The 26,255-nt window shown below is 53.0% G+C and overlaps 2 non-coding genes across 2 annotated transcripts; both read right to left on the bottom strand.

Annotated features, from left to right (window-relative positions):
- Positions 1-3,801: 3,801 nt before the first annotated feature.
- Positions 3,802-3,874, bottom strand: trnat-ugu (transfer RNA threonine (anticodon UGU)). Its single transcript has one exon. It is a non-coding gene; the product is annotated as a tRNA-Thr (tRNA).
- A 13,541-nt stretch (positions 3,875-17,415) lies between these two features.
- trnat-ugu (transfer RNA threonine (anticodon UGU)) lies at positions 17,416-17,488 on the bottom strand. Its single transcript has one exon. It is a non-coding gene; the product is annotated as a tRNA-Thr (tRNA).
- Between the last annotated feature and the right edge of the window lie 8,767 nt (positions 17,489-26,255).

Below are 26,255 nucleotides of genomic sequence, written 5' to 3' on the forward strand. Positions count from 1 at the left end.
AATGGGAAAGCGAGAGGGGAAGGGGAGAGAGAGGGGGAAGGGGAGAGAGAGCGGAATGAGCGATAAAGAGAAACGGGGAAAGCGAGAGAGCAAAAAGAGGCAGAATGTGTAGTGATGGGGAAAGCAGGGAGAGAGGGAGAAGGGGGCAAAAGGAGAACAGGAGAGTTTTTTGATCTCGGGTCGGTCTCGCAGCTGTTTAATATTTATAATTTAAATACTGAACTAATTTTGAGTAGACCCCACTGATATTTGAATCTACAACCCCTGGTTTACTAGACCAGTGCTCTAACCCCTGAGCTATGGAGTCACCTGCCCTGGGAAACACAGGGGAAGGAGTAGGAAAGAGAGGGGAAGGGCGAAGAGAGAGTGGAAGGAGTGAGAGAGAGGGGAAGGGGAGAGAGAGGGGAAGGGGAGAGAGAGAGTCGGGGAGGGGAAAGATAGGGAGGGAGGGGGAGAGAGTGGTGAAGGAGTGAGAGAGCAGAGAAGGAGTGAGAGAGCGGTGAATGGGAGAGAGGGGGAAGGGAGAGAGCGGTAGGAGTGAGAGAGAGCATAACGAGTGTTTAAGAGCGGGAAGGGGAGTGGGGGGAAGGGGAGAGAATGGGGAAGGGGAGAGAGTGGGGGAGGGGAGAGCGTGGGGAGGGGGAGGGAGAGTGTCTGATGGGAATGGGGAGAGCGAGAGCGAGGGAAGGAGAAAAAGGGAGGAAGGAGGGAGTGAAAAAAGTGGAGACAGGGGAGGAGAGAGAGAGAATGCTGGAGAAAATGAAAAGGGAGAGGGGAACGAGTGACCAACAGTGGACGGAGAGAGGGGGTAAGGGGAGAGAGAGGGGAAGTGGAGAGAGAGGGGAAGTGGAGAGAGAGAGAGAAGCAGAGAGATGGAGGGGGAAGGGGAAGGGGAGGGGGAAAGGGGAGAGAGAAGGGGAAGGGGAGAGAGAAGGCGAAGGAGAGAGAGAGGGGGAAGCGGAGAGAGGGAGGGGGAAGGGGAGAGATAGCGAGGAAAGGAGAGAGGGAGAAGGGGGGAAGGGGAGTGAGAGGGGGGAAGGGGAGAGAGACAGGGGAAGGGCAAAGAGTGGGGGAAGGGTAGACAGGGGGAAGGTGAAAGAGAGGGAGGGGAAGAAGAGAGAGAGGGAGGAGGAAATGGGTAGAGAAGAGAGAGGGAACAGATGAGAGAGAGGAAGATGTGAGAGAGAGAGGGGGAACGGGAAAGAGCAAGGGGATGAGGAGAGAGAGGGGGAAGGAGAGAGAGACCGGAGGAAGGGGAGAAAGACAGGAGGAAGGGGAAAGAGAGGGAGGGGAAGGAGAGAGAGAGGGAGGAGGAAATGGGTAGAGAAGAGAGAGGGAACGGATGAGAGAGAGGAAGATGTGAGAGAGAGGGGAAGGGGAAAAAGAGGGAGGGGAACGGGAGAGAGTGTGAGCGAAGGGAAGAGAGACAGGAGGAAGGAGAGAGTGAGGGAAACATAGAAACATAGAAACATAGGAAATAGTTGCAGGAGTAGGCCATTCGGCCCTTCGAGCCTGCACCACCATTCAATGAGTTCATGGCTGAACATCCAACTTCAGGACCCCATTCCTGCTTTCTCGCCATACCCCTTGAACCCCCTAGTAGCAAGGACTACATCTAACTCCTTTTTGAATATATTTAGTGAACTGGCCTCAACAATTCCACAGGTTCACCACTCTCTGGGTGAAGAAGTTTCTCCTCATCTCGGTCCTAAATGGCTTACGCCTTATCCTTCGACTGTGACACCTGGTTCTAGACTTCCCCAACATTGGGAACATTCTTCCTGCATCTAACATGTCCAGTTCCATCAGAATTTTAAACATTTCTATGAGATCTCCTCTCATTCTTCTGAACTCCAGTGACTACAAGCACAGTTGATCCAGTCTTTCTTGATAGGCCAGTCCTGCCATCCCGGGAATCAGTCTGGTGAACCTTCACTGCACTCCCTCAATAGCAAGAATGTCCTTCTTCAGATTAGGAGACCAAAACTGTACACAATACTCCAGGGGAGAGAGACAGGGGGAAGGGGTGAGATAGGGGAAGGAGAGAGAGAGGGGGAAGGGGAGAGAGAGGGGGGAAGGAGAGAGAGAGAGAAGAAAATGGGTAGAGGAGAGAGAGGGAACAGGTGAGACAGAGGAAGATGTGTGAGCGTGGGGGAAGGGGAAAGAGTGGGAGGGGAACGAGAGAGAGTGAGGAAGGAGAGAGAGTGGGGAGGGGGAGAGAGTGGGAGGGGAGAGAGTGGGGAAGGGGAGAGAGTGGGGAAGGGGAGAGATGGGAAGGGGAGAGAGTGGGTAAAGGGAGAGAGTGGGGAAGGGGAGATAGTGGGGAAGAGGAGAGAGAGGGGAAGGGGAGAGACTATGGAAGGGGAGAGAGTGGGGAAGGGGAGAGAGTGGGGAAGGGGAGAGAGAGGGGAAGGGGAGAGAGTGGGGAAGGGGAGAGAGAGGGGAAGGGGAGAGAGTGGGGAAGGGGAGAGAGTGGGGAAGGGGAGAGAGAGAGGAAGGGGAGAGAGTGGGGTGGGGGAGAGAGTGGAAGGGGAACGGGAGAGATTGGGGAAGGGGAGAGAGTGGGGAATGAGTGAGAAGAGTAGCCAGGAAAATGAGAGAGCGGGAACGAGTAAAAAGAGGCAGAATATGTAGTGATGGGGAAAGCAGGGAGAGAGGGAAAGGGACAAGAACAGGGAAACCTTTTGATCTAGGATCAGTCTCGGAGCTGTTTAATATTTATAATTAAAGCCCTTGTTAATTTAAATACTGAGTTAATTTTGAGTAGGCCCCTGTTTATTGGACCAGTGCTCTAACCCCTGAGGTATGGAGCCACCTGCTCTGGGAAAGACAGGGGAAGGAGCAGGAAAGAGAGGGGAAGGGAAAAGAGAGAGTGGAAGGAGTGAGAAAGAGGAAAGGGGAGAGATTGGTGGAAGTGGAGAGAGAGAGGAAGAGAGGGAGGTGGGGAAAGAAAGGGAAGGGATGGAGAGAGAGCGTGTGGAGGGTGGGGAGAGAGGGGAAGGAGTGAGAGAGAGAGGGGAAAGGAGTGAGAGAGAGAGGGGGAGGACAGAGAGGGGAAGGGGAGAGAGAAGGGGAGAACCTGAAAGGAAAGGGAAAAGAGAGAGACAGGAGGGAGGGAAAAGGTGACGAGAGTGGGAGGGATGAGAGACGGGTATTTAAATAATAAATTATGTCCCAGTGAGATTTGTACTCATGATGCCTGGTTTACAAGACCAGTGCTCTAACCCCTGAGCTATGGAGCCACTTTTTCTGGTACAGACAGGGGAAGGAGCAGGAAAGAGAGGGGAAGGGGAACAGAGAGGGGAAGGAGTGAGAGAGAGGGGAAGGGGAGAGAGAGAGGCAAAGGGGAGAGAGAGGGGAAGGCGAGAGAGATTGGATGGAGTGAGAGAGGGAAGGCGAGACAGGGAGGAAGAAAGAGGGGAATGGGAGAGAGAGAGGGAGGGGAAGGTGAGCAAGAGGGGAAGGAGTGACAGAGAGGAGAGAGGAAAAGAGAGGGAGAAGGTGCGAGCAGGAAGGCCGGAGTGAGAGGGGAAGGGGAAAAGAGAGGGGAAGGGGAGGGAGCGGGAAGGGGGGAGAGGGGAATGAGTGAGAGACAGGGAAAGCGAGAAAGGGAGAGAGGGCTAAAAAGATGTAGAATGGGGAAAGGAGGAGAGATATTTGGATGGAGAGAAAGTGTAACAGAGATGAGAAGTGGAAGAGGGGAGGCCTGTTGTTCCAGGGTCGGTCTCGGAGCTATTTAATATTTATAATTAAAGCCCTTGTTAATTGACGGTGAATTTAAATATTGAGCTAATTTTGAGTCGGCCCCAGTGAGATTTGAACTCATAACCCCTGGTTTACAAAATCAGCGCTCTAACCCCTGAGCTATGGAGCCACCTGTTTTAAGATAGACAGGGGAAGGAGCAGGAAAAAGAGGGGAAGGGAAAAGAGAGAGTGGAAGGAGTGAGAGAGAGGGGGATGGGGAGAGAGAGGGAGGGGAAGGGAGACAGCGAGGAAGAGAGGGAGGTGGGGAAAGAGAGGGACGGGGTGGAGAGAGAGAGAATGTGGAAGGGTGGGTAGGGAGAGGGGAAGGAGTGGGAGAGAGTGGGAGGGGAGAGATTGGGTGGGGAGAGAGAGGGGAAGGAGTGAGAGAGAGGGGAGGAAGGGGAGATCGGAGGAATAGAGAGGGGAAAAGGAGAGAGAGGTTAAGAGGAGAGAGGGGGAAGGAGTGAGAGAGAGAGGGGGATGGCAGAGAGGGGAAGGGGAGAGAGTGAGAGAGAGGGAAGGGGAGACAGCGAGGAAGAGAGTGAGGTGGGGAAAGAGAGGGAGGGGATGGAGAGAGAGAGAGAGAGTGTGTGGAAAGGTGAGAGAGAGAAGGGAAGGAGTGGGAGAGAAGGGAGGAAGGGAAGGAGATAAAGGGAGGAGAGAGGGGAGCGAAAAAGTGGAGACAGGGGAGGGGAGGGAGAGAGTTGGGGAGAAAATGAAAATGGAGAGGGGAAGGAGTTAGCGACAGTGAAAGGGGGGAGAGAGAGCGGGGGAAGGGGAGAGAGAGAGAGGGAAGGGGAGAGAGAGAGTGTGCGAAGGGGAGAGAGAGAGAGGGGGAAGGAGAGAGAGAGAGAGAGGGAGGGAAGGGGAAAGAGAGAGGGGGAAGGGGAGAGAGAGAGGAAAGGGGAGAGAGAGAGGAAAGGGGAGAGAGAGAGGGGGAAGGGGAGAGAGAGAGGAAAGGGGAGAGAGAGAGAGGGGGAAGGGGAGAGAGAGAGGAAAAGGGAGAGAGAGAGGAGGAAGGGGAGAGGGGAATGAATGCGAAAAGTAACGGGGGAAGCAGAAAGAGACAGAATGTGTAGTGATGTGGACAGCAGGGAAAGATAGAGAAGGGGAAAGGAAGGGTAAGGAGAACAGGAGAACATTTGTTCCAGGGTGGGTCTCGGAGCTGCTTAATATTTATAATTAAAGCCATTGTTAATTGACGATGAATTTAAATACTGAGCTAATTTTGAGTCGGCCCCTGTGAGATTTGAACTCAATCCCTGGAGAGAGGAAGGAAGAGAGAGAGAGGCGGGAAGGGGAAAGAGAAAGAGGGGAGGGGGAGAGAGAGAGGTGTATGGGATGATCCCGGGGGTCAGGTTCACCTCTGACCTTCTAAGCAGTTCAAATTGCCCCCACTCTCTTGGGTTCTAGATTATGGATTAATTTGGGGTGTGATAAAGTGGAAGAGACAACTGGTTTGGTGCAAAAAAACTTTGATTTTATTAAGGATAAGAAAATACAATGTCACACTTATAATTACACTAATAAAGAACAATACATCACACATTCAAAGGGGTTACGGTGAAAATTATACCTCCTACCTCCCCGATTCCTAATCCTAGCTAGGTTAGACTCCAGGGCAGGCAGGGACTATGCTTACCAATCCTTTCTGGTCAGTTAGTGGTAGTTGGCGGTTTTGTGGTTCGTTGGATTCTGTAGGTTCTGCTTGCCGTACCCCGAACGTCGGAGAAGACTTCTTACTGCTCAATCTTCAGTTGGGCTGAGTCCACTGATGCGGTAGGGCACGTTTTGGATTTGTGGGGTAAGTACGCATTTTCTTTCGTTAGAAATAGGTTTCAAAGTCCTTTTAGGTAACGTTTTCACCTGTTGGTAGTCAGGCCGAGATTGTAGAGTGGAAACTTTCGATTCTTCGGTTTCTTCCTTGTGAAGTTTTGTTTCGAGGTTGGTCGATCGCGGTGGTTTTTAGTGGTACCACATTGGCTGTGGTCTGTTGCTGCCGCGCAGGTGATGTTCTTCCTTCCTTTTTGATTTCAGGACGTCAAGGCTGGAGATGTTAGTTTACAACTGTTGCGTTGGTTTCTCTCCCTTCTTGATGGCCAAGGCATATTATGGCATACCCTTTGTTAAAACAGTTATACTGTAGGAGCTGTCCTTACCTTCGTGCCAAATCAGACCAAAATTCTTTGTTTAATTTTGGCGGGCTCAATAAAAGCTAATATGTCTCGGGTGGGCTGATCTTCTAAATCTGTTTCTTGATGGAAATATTAGCTTGGTAATCACAATGTTCTTTGTGCTTGGTTTTTGCATACAGGCTAGAGTGGGTCTTTTTTTTATGGCATCAGCTGAAAATGGCTTTCCAGGTTCAGGTTGATGGCTGGCCATCTCTGAATTAATTGTTGCAATGTTAATGTCTCTTGTGGAGAAGGGTTTTCGAGTATCCATTTTCCACACAATCTATTTTAGTCTCAATGCCCCAAACAGTTTCAATAATCAAACTGGCTTCTTTATTTAGTTCTACTAAACCTGCCCACAGACTTAATTTGTCGTGTAGAATCCAAAATTCGATTAAAGTTTGTAGTTTCTTCCATGAGTATTTTAAGACTTCAAACTTTCTGGTAGATAGTTCCAAGTTAAATTTCCTTTCCAATGAGTCCAAACACTGTGGGGGGGTTTCCCACGAATTTTCCCACGAAGAGAGTGGGTGAAGGTGAGAAAGGGGGTAACGAGTGTTTAAGAGCAGGAAGGGGAGAGAGAGGAGCGAAAGGGTAGGGAGTATGGGCCAGAGGGGGAGGGGGAGAGTCTGATGGGAAAGGGGAGAGCGAGAGCGAGGGAAGGAGAGAAAGGGAGCGAGGAGAGTGGAGACAGGGGAAGGAATGAGCGACATTGAAAGGGGCGAAAGACGAGAACAGGAAAGCCTTTTGTTCCAGGGTCGGTCTTGGAGCTGTTAAATATTTATAATTAAAGCCCTTGTTAATTGATGGTGAATTTAAATATTAAGCTAATTTTGAGTAGGCCCCAGTGAGATTTGAACTGAAGACCCCTGGTTTAACAAGACCAGTGCTCTAACCCCTGAGCTATGGAGCCACCTGCTATAAAAAAGACAGGGGAAGCAGCACGAAAGAGAGGGGAAGTGAGACAGGGAGGCAGAGAGAGGGGAAGGGGAGAGCGAGAGTGGAAGGAGTGAGAGGGGGGGGGGAAGGAGAAGGGGAGAGAGAGGGGAGGGGAGAGAGATGGGGGAAGGAGAGAGATAATGAGGGAAGGGGAGAGGGAGAAGGGGGAAGGTGCGAGAGCGACGGGGGAAAGAGAGAGAGACGGGGGAAGGGGAGAGAGAGGGAAGGAGAGAGAGAGGAGGAAATGGGTCGAGGAAAGAGAGGGAATGGGTGAGAGAGAGGAAGATGTGAGAGAGAGAGGGCGAAAGGGAAAGAGAGGGAGGGGAACGGCAGAGAGTTGGGAAGGGGAGAGAGTGGGGAAGGGGAGAGAGAGGGGAATGAATGATAAAGAGAAACGGGGAAAGCGAGAGAGCGGGAATGAGTAAAAAGAGGCAGAATGTGTAGTGATGGGGAAAGCAGGGAGAGAGGGACAAAATGAGAACAGGAGAGAGTTTTCTTTTAGGGTCGGTCTCAGAGCTTTTGTATATTTTTAGCCTTTGTTAATTTTAATACTGAGCTAATTTGAGTAGGGCTCTACTGGGATGTTGAACCCTCGACCTCTGGTTTAATAAACCAGTGCTGTAACCCCTGAGCTATGACGCCACCTGCTCTGGAATGGAGCAGGAAAGAGTGGAGAAGGGAAAAGAGAGAGGGGGAAGGGGAGAGAGTGAGAGAGAGGGGGAGGGGTAGAGAGGGAGGAAGAGAAGAGAGAAGGGGAAGGGGAGAGAGAGAGGGGAAGGGGAGAGAGTGGGGAAGGAGTGAGAAAGAGGGGGAGGGGGAGACAGGGACGAAGAGAGAGGGGAAGGGGAGAGACAGAGGGGGAGAGGAAAGAGGGGGTGATACGTCCTTACTACACAGTATAAATGCACACGAGGCCCATGCTTGAGAGAAGGTCAGTCTGTGACCTGTCCTTTATTCCTTAGCACTCAAGTGATGAAGGTGGCTGGAGCTTCCCTTTTTATACCTGAAGGTCCAGGTCAGGAGTGTCTCCCACCTGGTGGTCAGTGTTCTCACGGTGTACAACTTAGGTCAGTTTATACATGGGTTACAATGCAGGTTGAATACATGACATCACCTCCCCCCCCAAAGTCTTATTGGGATCACAGGTTGAGTCTCTCTGGTGGTTTACGCTCCCTTGTAGAGCGCCTGAGTTGGGGCTCCGGTTGTTGGGCGCTGGCCTGAGTGTCTGCTGTTTGCAATGCCTCAGGCCTGTCCAGACTGCCCACAGTGACTGGGCTCTCCTCCCTTTGGTTCCGGTGGTCGGTCACCTGTGGTGGAGTGAACTCTATATCGTGTTCTTCCTCTGCTTCTTCTATGGGGTTGCTGAATCTCCTTTTTGTTTGATCCACATGTTTGCGGCAGATTTGTCCATTGTTAAGTTTAACTACCAGAATCCTATTTCCCTCTTTGGCAACCACAATGCCTGCGAGCCATTTGGGCCCTGCAGCGTAGTTGAGGACAAAAAGAGGATAATTTACATCAATACATCGCGCCCTCGCATTCCTGTCATGGTAGTGATATTGTGACTGGCGCCTGCTCTCGACAATTTCTTTCATGGTGGGGTGTATAAGGGATAATCGGGTTTTGAGCGCCCTTTTCATTAGTAGCTCTGCGGGTGGAACCCCTGTGAGCGAGTGTGGTCGGGATCTATAGGCCAACAGGAGGCGTGATAAGCGGGTTTGTAGGCAACCCCCTTGGAATCTGAGCATCCCCTGTTTGATTATCTGCACTGCTCGTTCTGCCTGGCCATTTGAGGCCGGCTTGAACGGTGCCATTCTAACATGGTTAATTCCATTGCCTGCCATGAAGTCCTGGAATTCAGTGCTTGTGAAGCACGGGCCATTGTCGCTGACCAAGATGTCCGGTAGACCGTGGGCGGCGAACATTGCCCGTAGACTTTCTACCGTGGCAGAGGATGTGCTTGAATTTAAAATGTCACACTCGATCCATTTGGAGTCGGCGTCTACTACAACCAAAAACATTTTCCCCATGAAAGGACCTGCATAGTCCACATGGATGCGTGACCAAGGCATGGCGGGCCATGGCCAGGGGCTAAGGGGGACTTCCCTGGGCGCATGGCCCAGCTGGGCACACGTGTTGCACCTGCGAACACAAAGTTCCAGATCTGCATCTAATCCTGGCCACCAAACGTGTGACCTGGTAATTGCCTTCATCGTGACAATGCCCGGGTGCCCATTGTGGAGTTCTCTGATGAACACCTCTCTGCCCATCTGGGGCATGACTATGCGGTTTCCCCACAGTAGGCAATCGGCCTGAATCGAGAGCTCATCCTTGCGCCTGTGAAATGGTTTAAATTTCTCAGGGCATGCCCTGTACGTGGCTGCCCAGTCCCCATTCAGGACACATTTATTGACTAGAGACAATAGCGGGTCTCTATTTGTCCAGACTTTAATCTGACGGGCTGTCACGGGGGAGCCTTCGCTTCCGAAAGCTTCAACAGCCATGACCATCTCAGCACCATGCTCGGTAGCCCCCTCAGTGGTGGCTAGTGGGAGCCTGCTGAGTGTATCGGCGCAGTTTTCGGTGCACGGTCTGTGCCGAATTGTGTAGTCATAGGCAGCTAACGTGAGTGCCCACCTCTGTATGCGGGCCGATGCGTTTGCATTTATGGCCTTGTTGTCGGCCAAAAGGGACGTTCGGTGTTTGTGATCTGTCTCCAGCTCAAATTTTCTGCCAAACAGGTACTGGTGCATTTTCTTTACCGCATATACACATGCGAACGCCTCCTTTTCTACCATCCCGTAGCCTCTTTCTGCCTGGGACAGACTCCTGGAGGCATAAGCTACCGGCTGTAACTGACCCTTGGCATTGACATGCTGCAACACACACCCGACAACATAGGACGACGCATCGCACGTTAACACAAGTTTCTTACATGGGTCATATAACGTTAACAGATTGTTGGAACATAACAAATTGCGTGCTCTATTAAAAGCCCTTTCCTGGCTGTCCCCCCAGACCCATTCGCGACCTTTGCGTAGGAGCACGTGTAGCAGCTCTAGCAGCGTGCTCAATTTGGGAAGAAAGTTACCAAAATAGTTCAGGAGCCCCAGGAACGAATGCAGCTCCATCGTGTTACGGGGTCTGGGTGCTCTCTGGATCGCTTCCGTCTTGGACGCAGTAGGGCTGAACCCGTCTGCTGCTACCCTCCCCCCCAGGAATTCTGCCTCTGGAGCTAGGAAGATGCACTTCGCCTTTTTCACTCACAGACCTACCCGGTCCAGTCTGCGTAGCACCTCCTCCAGGTTGTGGAGGTGTTCTTCAGTATCGTAACCCGTAATGAGGATGCCGTCCTGAAAAACCACCGTCCCTGGAATCGACTTGAGGAGGCTTTCCATATTTCATTGGAAGATCGCGGCGGCCGAGCAAATCCCGAACGGACATCTGTTGTACTCAAACAACCCCTTGTGTGTCGTGATGGTGGTCAGCTTCTTCGACTCACTCACCAGCTCCTGGGTCATGTAAGCTGAGGTCAGGTCCAATTTTGAAAAAAGTTTGCCACCGGATAGGGTCGCAAAGAGGCCCTCCACTTTCGGTAGCGCGTACTGGTCTTGGAGCGACATCCGATTGATGGTGGCCTTGTAATCGCCACATATCCTGACCGACCCATCCACCTTGAGCACCGGCACAATCGGGCTCGCCCAGTCACTGAATTCGACTGGTGAGATGATGCCTTCCCTCAACAGGTGGTCCAATTCACCTCTATCTTTTCCCGCATCACGTACGGGACCGCTCTGGCCTTGTGCTGTACTGGTCTGGCGTCCAGGTTTATGTGAATCACTACCTTGGCCCCCATGAAAGTGCCAATGCCGGGTTGAAATAATGAGTCAAATTTGTCCAGGACCTGTGAGCATGATACTCGCTCCACAGAGGAAATTGCATTGACATCGCCCCATTTCCAGTTCATGACAGCAAGCCAACTCCTCCCCAGTAGTGCGGGACCGTCCCCTGGGACAATCCAGAGTGGCAACCTGTTCTCCGAATTTTTGTGGGTCACGACTTCCGTGGCGCTGCCTAGCGGAATGATCTGCTTTGTATAAGTCCGTAGCTGTGCGTCAATCGGCGATAATTTTGGCCTCCTGGCCTTGGATGCCCACAACTTTTCGAACTGTTTGATACCCATCAGGGACTGGCTGGCACCCGTGTCTAACTCCATTGCTACTGGGATGCCTTTGAGGAGCACTTTCATCATTATCGGTGGCATCCTGGTGTATGAACTGTATACGTGCTCCACATGAACTCACTGAACTTCAGCTTCCAGCGATTTCCCCCAGTGTCCATTTCTGCAATTTCTGCAGGTATTTTGCTCATCTCTGCAAACTCCGGCTGAATGTGTGCCTCCAAGCCTCCAGCATGAGTTGCGGTTTGAAACAAAAGGTCCTTTGCCAGTCGATCGTCCCTGACTGCCCCTGTTATTGTCCTTGAGTGCACCATTAACAGGTGTTGATGGGCCCATTACTGGCCGCATTGTCCCTTGCAATGGTGTGAATCGCTGTTCAGCTTGCCATTGTCTCTGTCGAACTCCCCCTCTGGGTTCAACTACATGTTGGGGCATGCCTGACTGCCCTTGTCTGCCTGGAGAACTGTGTGCTGCTTTAACAATGTTGAATCTCTGTCCCAACCATTCCTTAACACAGTACCTCTCGTCTGTTCTGCTAGTGGCCATGCTTGCGTGGTTTAAATCCCAGTTTCTTGTCGCCATTGATACGTCCTTACTACACAGTATAAATGCACACGAGGCCCATGCTTGAGAGAAGGTCAGTCTGTGACCTGTCCTTTATTCCTTAGCACTCAAGTGATGAAGGTGGGTGGAGCTTCCCCTTTTATACCGGAAGGTCCAGGTTAGGAGTGTCTCCCACCTAGTGGTCAGTGTTCTCACGGTGTACAACTTAGGTCAGTTTATACATGGGTTACAATGCTGGTTAAATATATGACAGGGGAGAAGGGGAGAGAGTGTGTGGAGGGAGGGAGAGAGTGGATGGAGTGAGAGAGGGAAGGGGAGAGAGGGGGAAGGAGTGGTTAGCGGACAGAGGGGTTGGGGAGAGAAGTAAGATAGACGAGGAAGGAGAGAGAGGGGAAGGAGTGATGAGTGAATGAAAGTAGAGAGGGAAGGGGAGAGCAAGAGAGGGGAAGCGGAGAGAGAGGGGAATGGGAGTGAGGGGGAGGCGATTGAGTGGAAAGGGGGCAGAGGGGAATGAGTGAAAGACGGGGTAAAAAGATGTAGAACAGGTCGTGATGGGGAAGGCAGAGAGGGCGTTGGAAGGGGAGAGAGAGTGCAAGAGAGACGAGCCTGTTGTTGCATGGTCAGTCTTAGAGCTGTTTAATATTTATAATTAAAGCCCTTGTTAATTAATGGTGAATTTAAATACTGAGCTAATTTTGAGCAGGCCCCAGTAAGATTTGAACTCACAACCAATGGTTTATAAGTCTAGTGCTCTAACCCAGAGCTATTAAGCCACATTTGCAGAAACTGATAGGAAAAGGAGTAGGAAAGAGAGGGGAAGGGAAAAGAGAGAGTGGAAGGAGTGAGAGAGAGGAAGAGGAAAAAGAGACAAGGGGATGGGGAGAGAAAGGGGAAGGGGAGAGAGAGAAGGGAAGAGAGGGTGGAGAGAGTGGGTAGGGGAGAGAGTGAGAGAGGGGAATGAGTGAGAGACGGGGAAAGCAAGATGGTGGGAAAGGGAGAGAGGGGTAAAAAGATGTAGAGCGGGTCATGATGGGTGTTATATATGTAAATCTGTAAATACTTTGTGTAACCACAAGAGGGCTCATCCCCTGGAGTCCCAAGGGATCCCACAATCCCTTGGGAGCACCTGTACTTAAGGAGGCCTCACAGGCTGGAGAGGCACTCTGGAGACCTGTAATAAAAGACTAAGGTCACACTTTGCTTTGAGCCCGCAGTATCTGGTCAGACTCTTTATTCATATACAACAACTGGCGACGAGATACAGATGATGAACCCAACGATGCAAAGAACAGTGGGCAACCTGGAGAAATTTTCGGAGGTCGATGACTGGGAAACCTTCGTAGAGCGACTCAACCAATACTTCGTGGCCAACGAGATGGAAGGAGAAACGAACGCTGCCAAACGAAGGGCGATTCTCCTCATCGTTTGCAGGGCACCAACGTATGGCCTCATGAAAAACCTGCTTGCTGCACCGAAACCCACAGAGAAATCGTACGATGAGTTGTGCACACTGGTCCGGGAGCATGGGAACCCAAAGGAAAGCGTTCTGATGGCGAGGTATCGGTTCTACACGTACAAGAGGTCTGAAGGCCAGGAAGTGACAAGCTATGTCACCGAGCTAAGGGGCCTTGCAGGACATTGCAAATTTTGAAGGACATTTGGGGCACATGCTCAAGGACTTCTTTGTACTTGGCATTGGCCACGAAACTCTACTTCGCAAACTTTTGACTGTAGAGACCCCAACCTTGAGTAAGGCCATAGCGATAGCCCAGGCGTTTATTGCCACCAGTGACAATACTAAGCAAATCTCTCAGCACACAAGTGCTGCTGTTTTATAAACCTTTTATGATGGGGAGAGAGAGAGTGTGAGGGTGTGGAGGGAGGGCAAGGAGAGGGAGAGAATAAGAGACCCTGAAAGGAAAGGGAAAGCGAAAGGGCAGAGGAGAGAGATGCATATTTAAATACTAAACTAACTTTGAGTAGGCCCAAGTGAAATTTGAATTCATGACCCTTGGTTTACAAGACGAGTGCTCTAACCCCGGAGCTATGGAGCCACCTGCGGTAAGGAAGACGGGGGAAGGAGCAGGAAAGAGAGGGGAAGGGGGACAGTGAGGCAGAGAGAGGGGAAGGGGAGAGTGAGGGTGGAAGGAGTGAGAGAGAGGGGAAGGGGAGAGAGAGGTGGAGGAACGGGAAAGAGTGGTGAAGGAGTGAGAGAGAGAGGGAAGGGTAGAGTAGGAGAAAGAGAGAGGAGCAGGGGAGAGAGAGAGTGACCGGAAAAGAGAGGTAAAGGGAAGAAAGGGGGAAGGAATGAGAGAGTGAAGAAGAGGAGGGAGCAGAAGGGGAGTGAGACAGGGGGAGGGGAGAGAAGTGAAGGGGAAGGGAAGAGAGGGAAAGGAGTGAGAGAGGGGGAAGGGGAGACAGGGAGGGGAAGGGGAGATACGGAGGTGGGGAGAATGTAGAATGTAGAAGGGGGGAGAGAGAAGGGATGGAGTAGGAAAGAGGGAAGGGGGAAAGAGAGGGAGGGGAAGGGAAGAGAGATAGGGAACAGAAAGATAGGGGAAGGGGAGAGAGAGGGAGAAGGGAAGAATCTGAAAGGAAAGGGAAAGGAGAGAGAGAGGAGGGAGGGAATAGAGATTGAGAGAGAGGAGGGGAAGGGGAGAGAAAGGGAGGAAGGGGAAAGAGATGTTAAGGGGAGAGAGGGGGAAGGAGTGAGAGAGAGAGAGGGGGAGGGCAGAGAGGGGGAGAACCTGAAAGAAAAGGGAAAAGAGTGACAGGTACTTAAATACTAAATTAGGCCCCAGTGAGATTTAAACCCACAACCGCTGGTGTACGAGACCAGTGCTCTAACCCCTGAGCTGTGGAATCACCTACTTTGGGAAAGACAGGGGAAGGAGCAGGAAAGAGAGGGGAAGGGAAAAGAGAGGGAGGGGAAGGGGAGAGAGAGGGGGGAAGATGAGAGAGTGAGAAGGTGAGAGAGGGGGGAATTGGGCAGAGGGGGAGGGGGAGAGTCTGATGGGAAAGGGGAGAGCGAGACCGAGGGGAGGAGAGAAAGGGAGGTGGGAGGGGGCAAGAAGTGTGGAGACAGGGGAGGGGAGTGAGAGAGTGGGGGAGAAAATGAAAAGGGAGAGGGGAAGGAGTGAGTGACAGTGGAAGGGGAGAGAGAGAGGGGGAAGGGAAGAGAGAGGGGGAAGGGAAGAGGGGTGAGGGGGAAAGGGGAGAGATACTGAGGGAAGAGGAGAGGGTGGAGGGTGAAGGGGGAAGGGGAGAGGAGAGAGATTGAGCGAAGGGAAGAGAGACGGGGAAGGGGTGAGATAGGGGAGGAGAGAGAGGGGGAAGGGAAGAGGGGAGAGGGGGAAAGGGGAGAGATACCGACGGAAGGGGAGAGGGTGGAGGGTGACGGGGGGAAAGGGAGAGGAGAGAGAGTGAGCGAAGGGAAGAGAGACGGGGGAAGAGGTGAGATGGGGAGGAGAGAGAGAGGGGGGAAGGGAGAGAGAGGGGGAAGGGAAGAGGGGTGAGGGGGAAAGGGGAGAGATACCGAGGGAAGGGGAGAGGGTGGAGGGTGAAGGGGGAAAGGGAGAGGAGAGAGAGTGAGCGAAGGAGAGAGGGGGAAAGGGAGAGAGAAAGGGGGAGGAGAGAGAGAGAGAGAGAGGAGGAAATGGACAAAGGAGAGAGAGGGAATGTTTGAGAGAGAGGAAGATGTGAGAGGGAGGGGGAAGGGGAAGGGGAAGGGAAAAGAGACAGAACGTGTCATGATGGGGAAAGTTGGAGAAGGGAAAAGGAGAACCTTTTGTTCCAGGGTCAGTCTCGGAGATGTTTAATATTTATAATTGAAGCCCTTGTTAATTGATGATGAATTTAAATACTGAGCTAATTTTGAGTAGGCTCAAGTGAGATTTACTAGACCAGTGCTCTAACCCCTGAGCTATGGAGCCACCTGCACTAGGACAGCCAGGGGAAGGAGAAGGAAAGAGAGGGGAAGGGAAAAGAGCGGGTGGAAGGAGTGAGAGAGAGAGGGGAAGAGTAAAGAGAGAGGGGAAGGGGAGCGAATGGGGAAGGAGTGAGAGAGAGGGAGAAGGGAAGAGAGTGGGGAAGGAGTGAGAGAGAGGGAAAAGGGGAGACAGGGAGGAAGAGAGAGACAGAGGGGGGAGAGGAAAGAGGGGGGAAGGCGAGAGAGTGTGTGGAGGGAGAGATTGGATGGTGTGAGAGAGGGAAGGGGAGAGAGGGGGAAGGAGTGTGGAGTGAATGAAAGTAGAGAGGGAAGTGGAGAGCAAGAGAGGGGGAAGGGAGGGAGAGGGAAGGAGAAAGTGGGGAGAGGGGAATGAATGAGAGACGGGGAAAGCGAGATCGCGGCAAAGGGAGAGAGGGGTAAAAAGATGTAGAAGTGGTTGTGATGGGGAAGGGAGAGAGAGATTGTTACACAGGGGAGCCTGTTGTTCCAGGGTTGGCCTCGGAGCTGTTTAATATCCTTGTTAACTGATGGCGAATTTAAATACAGAATTAACTTTGTGTAGGCCACAGTGATATTTGATCTTACAACCGCTGGTTTACCAAACCACTGCTTTAACCCCTGCGCTATGGAGCCACCTGCTCTAAAAATGACAGGGGAGGAGCAGGAAAGAGAGGGGAAGGGAAAAGAGAGAGTGGAAGGAGTGAGAGAGAGGGAAGGGGAGAGGAATGGAAGAGAGCAGTGAAGGAAGGGTAGATTCGGAGAAAGAGAGAGGGGAGAGAGAGAGGGATGGGGAAAGAGAGGTTCAGGGAAGAGAGGTGGAAGGAGTGAGAAAGAGGAGAGAAGTGAAGGGGAAGGGAAGAGAGTGAGAGATGGGGAAGGGAAAGAGAGGGGAAGGATCTGAAAGGAGAGTGAGAGGAGGGAGGAAGTGGTGAGCGAGAGGAGGGGAAGGGGAAAGAAGTGAGAGAGAGGGGGAGGGCAGAGAGAGGGGGAGAACCTGAAAGGAAAGGGAAAAGTGGGAGGAATAAAAGACAGGTATTTAAATACTAAATTAGGCCCAAGGGAGATTTGAACCCACGACCCCTGGTTTACTAGACGAGGGCTCTAAACCCTGAGCTCTGGAGCCACCTGCTCTGGGAAAGATAGGGGAAGGAACAGGAAAGAGAGGGGAAGGGAAAAGAGAGAGTAGAAGGAGTGAGAGAGGGGGAGAAGGGGAAAGAGAGGGAGGGGAAGGGGAGAGAGGTGGGGGGGGGGGGAAGGGAGAGAAAGGGAGAGAGAGAGCGAGGGAAGGAGATAAAGGAAGGAGGGAGGGGGGCGAGAAGAGTGGAGACAGGGGAGGGGAGGGAGAGTGTGGGGGAGAAAATTAAACGGGAGAGGGGATGGAGTGAGCGACAGTGGAAGGGGAAAGAGGGGGAAGGGGAGGGAGAGGGTGAAGGTGAAGGGGAGCCGGGGGGGCAAGGGACAGATAGGGGAAGCAGAGTGAGGGGGGGAAGGAAAGAGAGGGGGGAAGGAGAGAGAGATAGGGGAGAAAATGGGTAGAGGAGAGAGAGGGAACAGTAAATAGAGAAAGATGTGTGAGAGAGGGGGAAGGGGAAAGAGTGGGGAATGAGGGAGAGAGAGGGGAAGGGGAGAGAGTGGAATGAGTGAGAAAAGTAGCGGGGAAAACGAGAGAGCGGGAACGAGAAAAAGAGGCAGAATGTGTAGTGATGGGGAAAGTAGGGAGAGAGGGAAAGGGTGGGTCAGGGGACGATCGGGGAGAGAGACAAGAACAGGAAAGCCTTTTGATCTCGGGTCAGTCTCGGAGCTGTTTAATATTTGTAATTAAAACCCTTGTTAATTGACATAAATTTAAATAGTTAATGTTGTGAAGGCCCCAGTGAGATTTGAACCCACGACCCCTGGTTTACAAGACCAGTGCTCTGACCCCTGAGCTATGGAGCCACCTGCCCTGGGCAAGACAGGGAAGGAGCAGGAAAGAGAGGGGAAGGGAAAAGAGAGAGTGGAAGGAGTTCGAGAGAGCGGGGACAGCGGGGAGAGTGGGTCGAGAGGGAGAAGGGGAGAGTGGGGGGAATGGGCCAGAGGGGGAGGGGGAGAGTCTGATGGGAAAGGGGAGAGCGAGAGCGAGGGAAGGAGAGAAAGGGAGGTGGGAGGGGGGCGAGACGAGGGGAGGAGAGGGAGAGAATGGGGGAGAAAATTAAAAGTTAGAGGGGAAGGCGTGTGCGACAGTGAAAGGGAGAGAGAGAGAGAGAGAGAGAGAGAGGGAAGGGGAGAGAGAGACGGAAGGAGAGAGATACCGAGGGAAGGGGAGATAGACAGGGTGAGGGGAGAGAGTGTGAGCTAAGGGAAGAGAGACAGGAGGAAGGGGAGAGAGAGTGAGGGAAACATAGAAACATAGGAAAATAGGTGCAGGAGTAGACCATTCGGCCCTTCGAGCCTGCACCGCCATTCAATGAATTCATGGCTGAACATGCAACTTCAGTACCCCATTCCTGCTTTCTCTCCATACCCCTTGATCCCCCTAGTAGTAAGAACTACATCACACTTTTTTTGAATATATTTAGTGAACTGGCCTCAACAACTTTCTGTGGTAGAGAATTCCACAGGTTCACCACTCTCTGGGTGAAGAAGTGTCTCCTCATCATGGTCATAAATGTCTTACCCCTTATCCTTAGACTGTGACCCCTGGTTCTGGAGTTCCCCAACATTGGGATCATTCTTCCTGCATCTAACATGTCCAGTCCCATCAGAATTTTAAACATTTCTATGAGATCTCCTCTCATTCTTCTGAACTCCAGTGAATACAAGCCCAGTTGATCCAGTCTTTCTTGATAGGTCAGTCCTGCCATCCCGGGAATCAGTCTGGTGAACCTTCGCTGCATTCCCTCAATGGCAAGAATGTCCTTCTTCAGATTAGGATACCAAACTTTACACAATACTCCAGGGGAGAGAGACAGGGGGACGGGGTGAGATAGGGGAAGGAGAGAGAGAGGGGGAAGGGGAGAGAGAGGGGGGAAGGAGAGAGAGAGAGAGAACAAAATGGGTAGAGGAGAGAGAGGGAACAGGTGAGACAGAGGAAGATGTGTGAGCGAGGGGGAAGGGGAAAGAGTGGGAGGGGAACGAGAGAGAGTGAGGAAGGAGAGAGAATGGGGAGGGGAGAGAGTGGGAGGGGAGAGAGAGAGGGGGTGGGGAGGGAGATTGGATGGAGTGAGAGAGGGAAGGTGAGACAGGGAGGAAGAAAGAGGGGAATGGGAGAGAGAGGGAGGGGAAGGTGAGCACGAGGGGAAGGAGTGAGAGAGAGGAGAGAGGAAAAGAGAGGGGGAGGGTGCGAGCGGGAAGGGCGGAGTGAGAGGGGAAGGGGAAAAGAGAGGGGAAGGGGAGGGAGCGGGAAGGGGGGAGAGGGGAATGAGTGAGACAGGGAAAGCGAGAAAGGGAGAGAGGGCTAAAAAGATGTAGAATGGGGAAAGGCGGAGAGAGATTTGGATGGAGAGAAAGTGTAACAGAGATGAGAAGAGGAGAGGGGAGGCATGTTGTTCCAGGGTTGGTCTCGGAGCTGTTTAATATTTATAATTAAAGCTCTTGTTAATTGACAGTGAATTTAAATATTGAGCTAATTTTGAGTAGGCCCCAGTGAGATTTGAACTCACAACCCCTGAGCTATGGAGCCACCTGTTTTAGGAAAGACAGGGGAAGGAGCAGGAAAGAGAGGGGAAGTGAAAAGATAAAGTGGAAGGAGTGAGAGAGAGAGGGAAGGGGAGAGAGAGGGAGGGGAAGGGAGACTGCGAGGAAGAGAGGGAGGTGGGGAAAGAGAGGGAAGGGAGAGAGAATGTGGAAGGGTGGGGAGAGAGGGGGGAAGGAGTGGGAGAGAGGGGGAGGGGAGTGATTGGGTGGGGAGAGAGATGGGAAGGAGTGAGAGAGAGGGGAGGAAGGGGAGATGGGAGGAATTGAGAGGGGAAAAGGAGAGAGAGGTTAAGAGGAGAGAGGGGGAAGGAGTGAGAGAGAGAGGGGGAGGGCAGAGATGGGAAGGGGAGAGAGTGAGAGAGAGGGAAAGGGAGACAGCGAGGAAGAGAGTGAGGTGGGGAAAGAGAGGGAGGGGATGGAGAGAGAGAGAGTGTGTGGAAGGGTGGGAGGGAGAAGGGATGGAGTGGGAGAGAAGTTAGGAAGGGGAGACTGGGGGAAAGAGAGAGGGGAAGGGGAGAGAGAGGTTCAGGTGAGAGAGGCAGAAGGAGTGAGAGAGAGGGGGAGGGGAGAGAGAGGGGGAAAACCTGAAAGGAAAGGGAAAAGAGAAAGACGGGAGGGAGGGAAAAGGGGAAAGGGAGAGAGTGGAAGGAGTGAGAGAGAGGGGGAAAGGGGAGCGAGAGGCAGGGGAAGGGGAGAGAGTGGGGAAGGGAAGAGAGAGGGGAGGGAGGGAGAAGTCGGGGAGAGGGAAATGAGGGGAAGATGGGGAGAGTGAGAGAGGGAAGGGGAGAGAGAAGGAGCCGGGTAGAGAGAGGGGAAGGGGAGTGTGAGGGGAAGGGAGAGAGAGAGGGGGAAGGATAAAGAGTGAGGGAAGAGAGGGGGAATTAGAAAGAGGGTGTGGTGAGGGAGGAGGATGGGGGAGAGGGGAATGAGGGAGAGATGGGGAAAGCGAGATAGTGGGAAAGGGAGAGAGGAGTGAAAAGATGTAGAACTGGTCGTGATGGGGAAGGGAGAGAGAGATTTGGAAGGGGAGAGAGAGTGTAAGAGAGACGAGAAGAGGAGTGGGGGAAGGGTGTGAGGGGAGCCTGATGTTCCAGGGCCAGTCTCAGAGCTGTTTAATATTTATAATTAAAGCCCTGGTTCATTGACGGTGAATTTAAATACTGAGTTAATTTTGAGTAGGCCCCAGTGAGATTTGAACCCACAATCCCTGGAGACAGGGAGAAAGAGAGAGGGGAAGGGGAGAGAGAGAGGCGGGGAGGCGAAAGAGAGGGAGGGAGGGGGAGAGAGTGGCGAAGGAGTGAGAGAGAGGGGAATGGGAGAGTGGGAACGGGAGAGAGGGGCGAAGCAGAAGGGGAGAGACGGGGGATGGGCTGGAGGTGGAGGGGAGAGTCTGATGGGAATGAAGAGAGAGAGGGGGGGGAAGAAGAGAAAGGGAAGAGGGAGGGGGTGAGAAGAGTGGAGAGAGAGGAAGGAGTGAGCCACAGTGGACGGAGAGAGAGGGGGAGAGAGAGGGGGAGAGAGAGGGGGTAGGGGAGAGAGAGGGGGAAGTGGGGAGAGAGAAAGGGAAGGGGTGAGAGAGAGAGGAAGGTGAGAGCGAGGGGAAGGAGTGAGAGAGACGGGAGGGGAAGGAATGAGAGAGGGGACAAGTGGAAAGAGAGAGGGGAAGGAGTGAGAGAGAGGGGAAGGGGAGAGAGAGATGAAGGGTAGAGAGAGGGGAACGGGAGAGAGTGGGGAAGAAGTGAGAGAGACGGAAGGGGAGACAGCGAGGAAAAGAAGGAGGAGGGGAAAGAGAGGAAGGGGATGGAGAGCAAGAGTGTGGAAGGGAGGGAGAGAGATTGGAAGGAGTGGGAGAGAGGGGCAGGGGAGAGAGCGGAAGGGGAGAGAAAGGGGACAAGAGGAAGGGGAAGGGGAGAGAGAGGGGAAGGAGTGAGAGAGAGGGGACAAGGGAAAAGAGAGAGGGGAAGGAGTGAGAGAGAGAGGGGAAGGGGAGAGAGAGGGGAAGGGGAGAGAGAGGGGAAGGGGAGAGAGAGGGGAAGGAGTGAGAGACGGAAGGGGAGACAGCGAGGAAGAGAAGGAGGTGGGAAAAGAGAGGAAGGGGATGGAGAGAGAGAGTGTGGAAGGGAGGGAGAGAGAGTGGGAGGAGTGGGAGAGAGGGGGAGGGGAGAGAACGGAAGGAGTGAGAGAGAGGGGGAAGAGGAAGGGGATGGGGATACTTGTTGGAAGAGAGAGCGGCAGGGGAGAGAGAGGGTGGACAGGAAAAGAGAGGTTAAGGGGAGAGAGGGGGAAGGAGTTAGAGCGAGAGGGGGAGGGGAGAGAGAGGAGGATAACCTGAAAGGAAAGGGAAAAGAGAGAGATAGGAGGGAGGGAAACGAGTGGGAGACATGAGAGACGGGTATTTAAATGCTAACATTAGGCCCCAGTGAGATTTGAACACACGACCCACTGCTCTAACCCCTGAGCGATGGAGCCACCTGCTCTGGGAAAAACGGGAAGGAGCAGGAAAGAGAGGGGAAGGGAAAAGAGAGAGCAGAAGGAGTGAGAGAGGGGGGGAGGGGAAAGAGAGAGAGGGAGGTGTGAGAGAGAGGGGAGGGGGAGAGAGAGAGAGGGGTGAGGGGAGACAGCGAGGAAGAGAGGGAGGTCGGGAAAGAGAGGGAGGGGATGGAGAGAATGAGGGGAAGGAGTGAGTGAGGGAAGGACAGAGGGGAATGAGTGAGAGATGGGGAAAGCGAGATAGTGGGAAAGTGAGATAGGGGTAAAAAGATGTAGAGCGGGTCATGATGGGTGTTATATATGTAAATCTGTAAATACCTTGTGTAACCACCAGAGGGCTCATCCCCTGAAATCCCAAGGGATTCCACAATCCCTTGGGAGCACCTGTACTTAAGGTGGCCTCACAGGCTGGAGAGGCACTCTGGAGACCTGTAATAAAAGACTAAGGTCACACTTTGCTTTGAGCCCGCAGTATCTGGTCAGACTCTTTATTCATACACAACAACTGGCGACGAGATACTGATGACAAACCCAACGATGCAGAGAACAGTGGGCATCCTGGAGAAATTTTCGGAGGGAGATGATTGGGAATCCTTCGTGGAGCGACTCGACCAATACTTCGTGGCCAACGAGATGGAAGGAGAAACGAACGCTGCCAAACGAAGCCAGGGGAAGGAGCAGGAAAGAGAGGGGAAGGGGGACAGGGAGGCAGAGAGAGGGGAAGGGGAGAGCGAGAGTGGAAGGAGTGAGAGAGCTGAAGGGGAGAGAGAGGGGGAGGAACGGGAAAGAGTGGTGAAGGAGTGAGAGAGAGAGGAAAGGGGAGACAGGGAGGGGAAGGGGAGAGAGAGAGGTGGGGAGAATGTAGAAGGTGGGGAGAGAGACGAGAAGGAGTAGGAAAGAGGGAAGAGAAAGGGGAAGGGGAAAGAGAGGGAGGGGAGGGGCGAGAGATGGGGAAGGGAATGAGAGGGAGAAGGGAAGAACCTGAAAGGAAAGGGAAAGGAGAGTGAGAGAGGAAGGGGAAAGAGATGTTAAGGGGAGAGAGGGGGAAGGGGTGAGAGCGAGGGGGGAGGGCAGAGAGAGGGGGAGAACCTGAAAGAAAAGTGAAAAAAGAGAGACAGGAGGTAGCTAGAGATGGGCATTTAAATACTAAATTAGGCCTTAGTGAGATTTGAACTCACGATTTCTGCTTTACGAGACCAGTGCTCGAACCCCTGAGCTATGAAGCCACCTACTCAGGAAAAACAGGGGAAAGAGCAGGAAAGAGCAGGAAAGAGCAGGAAAGAGCAGGAAAGAGAGGGGAAGAGAGGGGAAGGGAAAAGAGAGAGTGGAAGGAGTGAGAGAGAGGGGGAGGAGAAAGAAAGAAAGAGAGGGAGGGGAAGGAGGAGAGAGAGGGGGAAGAGGAGAGAGTGGGGAGAGAGTGGATAGGGGGGAGAAGGGGTTGAGATGGAGAAGGGGAGAGAGAGGGGAAGGGGAGAGAGAGGGGAATGAGTGATGAACAGAGACGAGGAAAGTGAGAGAGCGGGAATGAGTAAAAAGAGGCAGAATGTGTAGTGATGGGGAAAGCAGGGAGAGAGAGACAAGAATAGGGAAACCTTTTCTTCTAGGGTCGGTCTTGGAGCTGTTTATTATTTATAATCAAAGCCCTTGTCAATTGACAGTGAATTTAAATACTGAGTAAAGTTTGAGGAGGCCCCCTGAAAGTTAAATACACAACCCCAGGTTTACTAAACCAGTGCTCTAACCCCTGAGCTACAGAGTCACCTACTTTGGGGAAGACAGGGGAAGGAGCAGGAAAGAGAGGGGAAGGGAAAAGAGAGAGTGGAAGGGGAGAGAGAGGAGGAAGGTGAGACAGGGAGGAAGAGAGAGGGGAAGGGGAGAGACAGAGGGGGAAAGGAAAGAGGGGGAAGAGGAGAGAGTGTGTGGAAGGGAGGGAGAGAGTGGATGGAGTGAGAGAGGGAAGAGGAGAGAGGGGGAGGAGTGGTTAGCGGACAGAGGCATTGGGGAGAGAAGTAAGATAGACGAGGAAGGAGAGAAAGGGGAAAGACTGGGGAGAGAATGAAAGTAGAGAGGGAAGGGGAGAGAGAGAGGGGAAGGAGTGGGAGAGAATGAAAGTAGAGAGGGAAGGGGAGAGCAAGAGAGGGGAAGGGAAGAGAGAGAGGGAAGGAGAGAGGGTGAGGCAAGGGAAGGGGAAGAGGCAGAGGGAAATGAGTGAGCGACGGGGAAAGCGAGATAGCGGGAAAGTGAGAGAGGGGTAAAAGGATGTAAAACGGGAGAGAGAGATTTGGAAGGGGAGAGAGAGTGTAAGAGAGACGAGAAGAAGAGAGGGGGAAGGATGTGAGGGGAGCCTGTAGTTCCAATGTCGAGCTGTTTAATATTTATAATTAAACCCCTTGTTAACTGATAGTGAATTTAAATACTGAGCTAATTTTGAGTAGGCCCCAGTGAGATTTGAACTCACGACCCCTGAAGATAGGGAGAAAGAGAGAGGGGAAGGGGAGAGAGAGAGGCGGGGAGGGGAGGGGGAGAGAGGGGGCGAGACGGGGAAAGGGGGGAAGGGGAGAGGGGGGAAGGGAGAGAGTGGGGAAGAGGGGAGATAGAGTTGGGAAGGGGAGAGAGTGGGGAAGATGAGAGAGGGGGGAGAGAGTGGGGAGGGAGAAACGAAGAGAGGGGGGAATGGGCCAGAGGGGGAAGGGGAGTGTCTGATGGGAATGGGGAGAGCAAGAGCGAGGGAAGGAGAGAAAAGGAGGAGGGAGTGGGCATAAAAAGTGGAGACAGTGGAGGGGAGGGAGAGAGTGGGGAAGAAAATAAAAAGGGAGAGGGGAAGGAGTGAGTGACAGTGGACGGAGAGAGCGGGGGAAGGGGAGAGAGAGAGGGGGAAGGGGAGAGGGGGGAAGGGAGAGAGTGGGGAAGAGGGGAGAGAGAGTTGTGAAGGGGAGAGAGTGGGGAAGATGAGAGAGGGGGGAGAGAGTGGGTAGAGAGTAGGGAGGGAGAAAGGAAGAGAGGGGGAATGCGCCAGAGGGGGAAGGGGAGAGTCTGATGGGAATGGGGAGAGCGAGAGTGAGGGAAGGAGAGAAAGGGAGGAGGGAGTGGGCGTAAAAAGTGGAGACAGGGGAGGGGAGGGAGAGAGTAGGGAAGAAAATGAAAAGGGAGAAGGGAAGGAGTGAGTGACAGTGGACGGAGAGAGCGGGGGAAGGGGAGAGAGAGAGAGGGGAAGGGGAGAGGGGGGAAGGGAGAGAGGGGGGAAGAGGGGAGAGAGAGTGGGGAAGATGAGAGAGGGAGGTGAGAGTGGGTAGAGAGTGGGGAGGGAGAAAGGGAGAGAGTGGGGAATGGGCCAGAGGGGGAAGGGGAGAGTCTGGTGGGTATGGGGAGAGCGAGAGCGAGGGAAGGAGAGAAAGGGAGTGGGCGTAAAAAGTGGAGACAGGGGAGGGGAGGGCGAGAGTGGGGAAGAAAATGAAAAGGGAGAGGGGAAGGAGTGAGTGACAGTGGACGGAGAGAGAGGGGGAAGGGGAGAGAGAGGGGGAAGGGGAGAGAAGAGGGAGGGGAAGGAGAGGGAGAGGGGGAAGGGGAGGGAGAGTGGGGGAAGGGGAGCGAGAGCGAGGGGAAGGAGTGGGAGAGGGAGGAGGAAGTGAGTAAAGAAGAGAGAGGGAACGGATGAGAGAGTGGAAGATGTGAGAGAGAGGGGGGGAATGGGAAAGCGAGAGGGGAAGGGGAGAGAGAGGGGGAAGGAGAGAGAGAGCGGAATGAGTGATAAAGAGAAAAGGGGAAAGCGAGAGAGCAAAAAGAGGCAGAATGTGTAGTGATGGGGAAAGCAGGGAGAGAGGGAGAAGGGGGCAAAAGGAGAACAGGAGAGTTTTTTGATCTCGGGTCGGTCTCGCAGCTGTTTAATATTTATAATTTAAATACTGAACTAATTTTGAGTAGACCCCAGTGATATTTGAATCTACAACCCCTGGTTTACTAGACCAGTGCTCTAACTCCTGAGCTATGGAGTCACCTACTCTGGGAAACACAGGGGAAGGAGTAGGAAAGAGAGGGGAAGGGCGAAGAGAGAGTGGAAGGAGTGAGAGAGAGGGGAAGGGGAGAGAGAGGGGAAGGGGAGAGAGAGAGTAGGGGAGGGGAAAGATAGGGAGGGAGGGGGAGAGAGTGGTGAAGGAGTGAGAGAGCAGAGAAGGAGTGAGAGAGCGGTGAATGGGAGAGAGGGGGAAGGGAGAGAGCGGTAGGAGTGAGAGAGAGCATAACGAGTGTTTAAGAGCGGGAAGGGGAGTGGGGGGAAGGGGAGAGAAGGGGGAAGGGGAGAGAGTGGGGGAGGGGAGAGCGTGGGGAGGGGGAGGGAGAGAGTCTGATGGGAATGGGGAGAGCGAGAGCGAGGGAAGGAGAAAAAGGGAGGAAGGAGGGAGTGAAAAAAGTGGAGACAGGGGAGGAGAGAGAGAGAATGCCGGAGAAAATGAAAAGGGAGAGGGGAACGAGTGACCAACAGTGGACGGAGAGAGGGGGTAAGGGGAGAGAGAGGGAGAAGTGGAGAGAGAGGGAAGTGGAGAGA

The sequence above is a fragment of the Pristiophorus japonicus genome, unplaced genomic scaffold (assembly GCF_044704955.1).
Source record: "Pristiophorus japonicus isolate sPriJap1 unplaced genomic scaffold, sPriJap1.hap1 HAP1_SCAFFOLD_579, whole genome shotgun sequence".
NCBI lineage: Eukaryota > Metazoa > Chordata > Chondrichthyes > Pristiophoridae > Pristiophorus > Pristiophorus japonicus.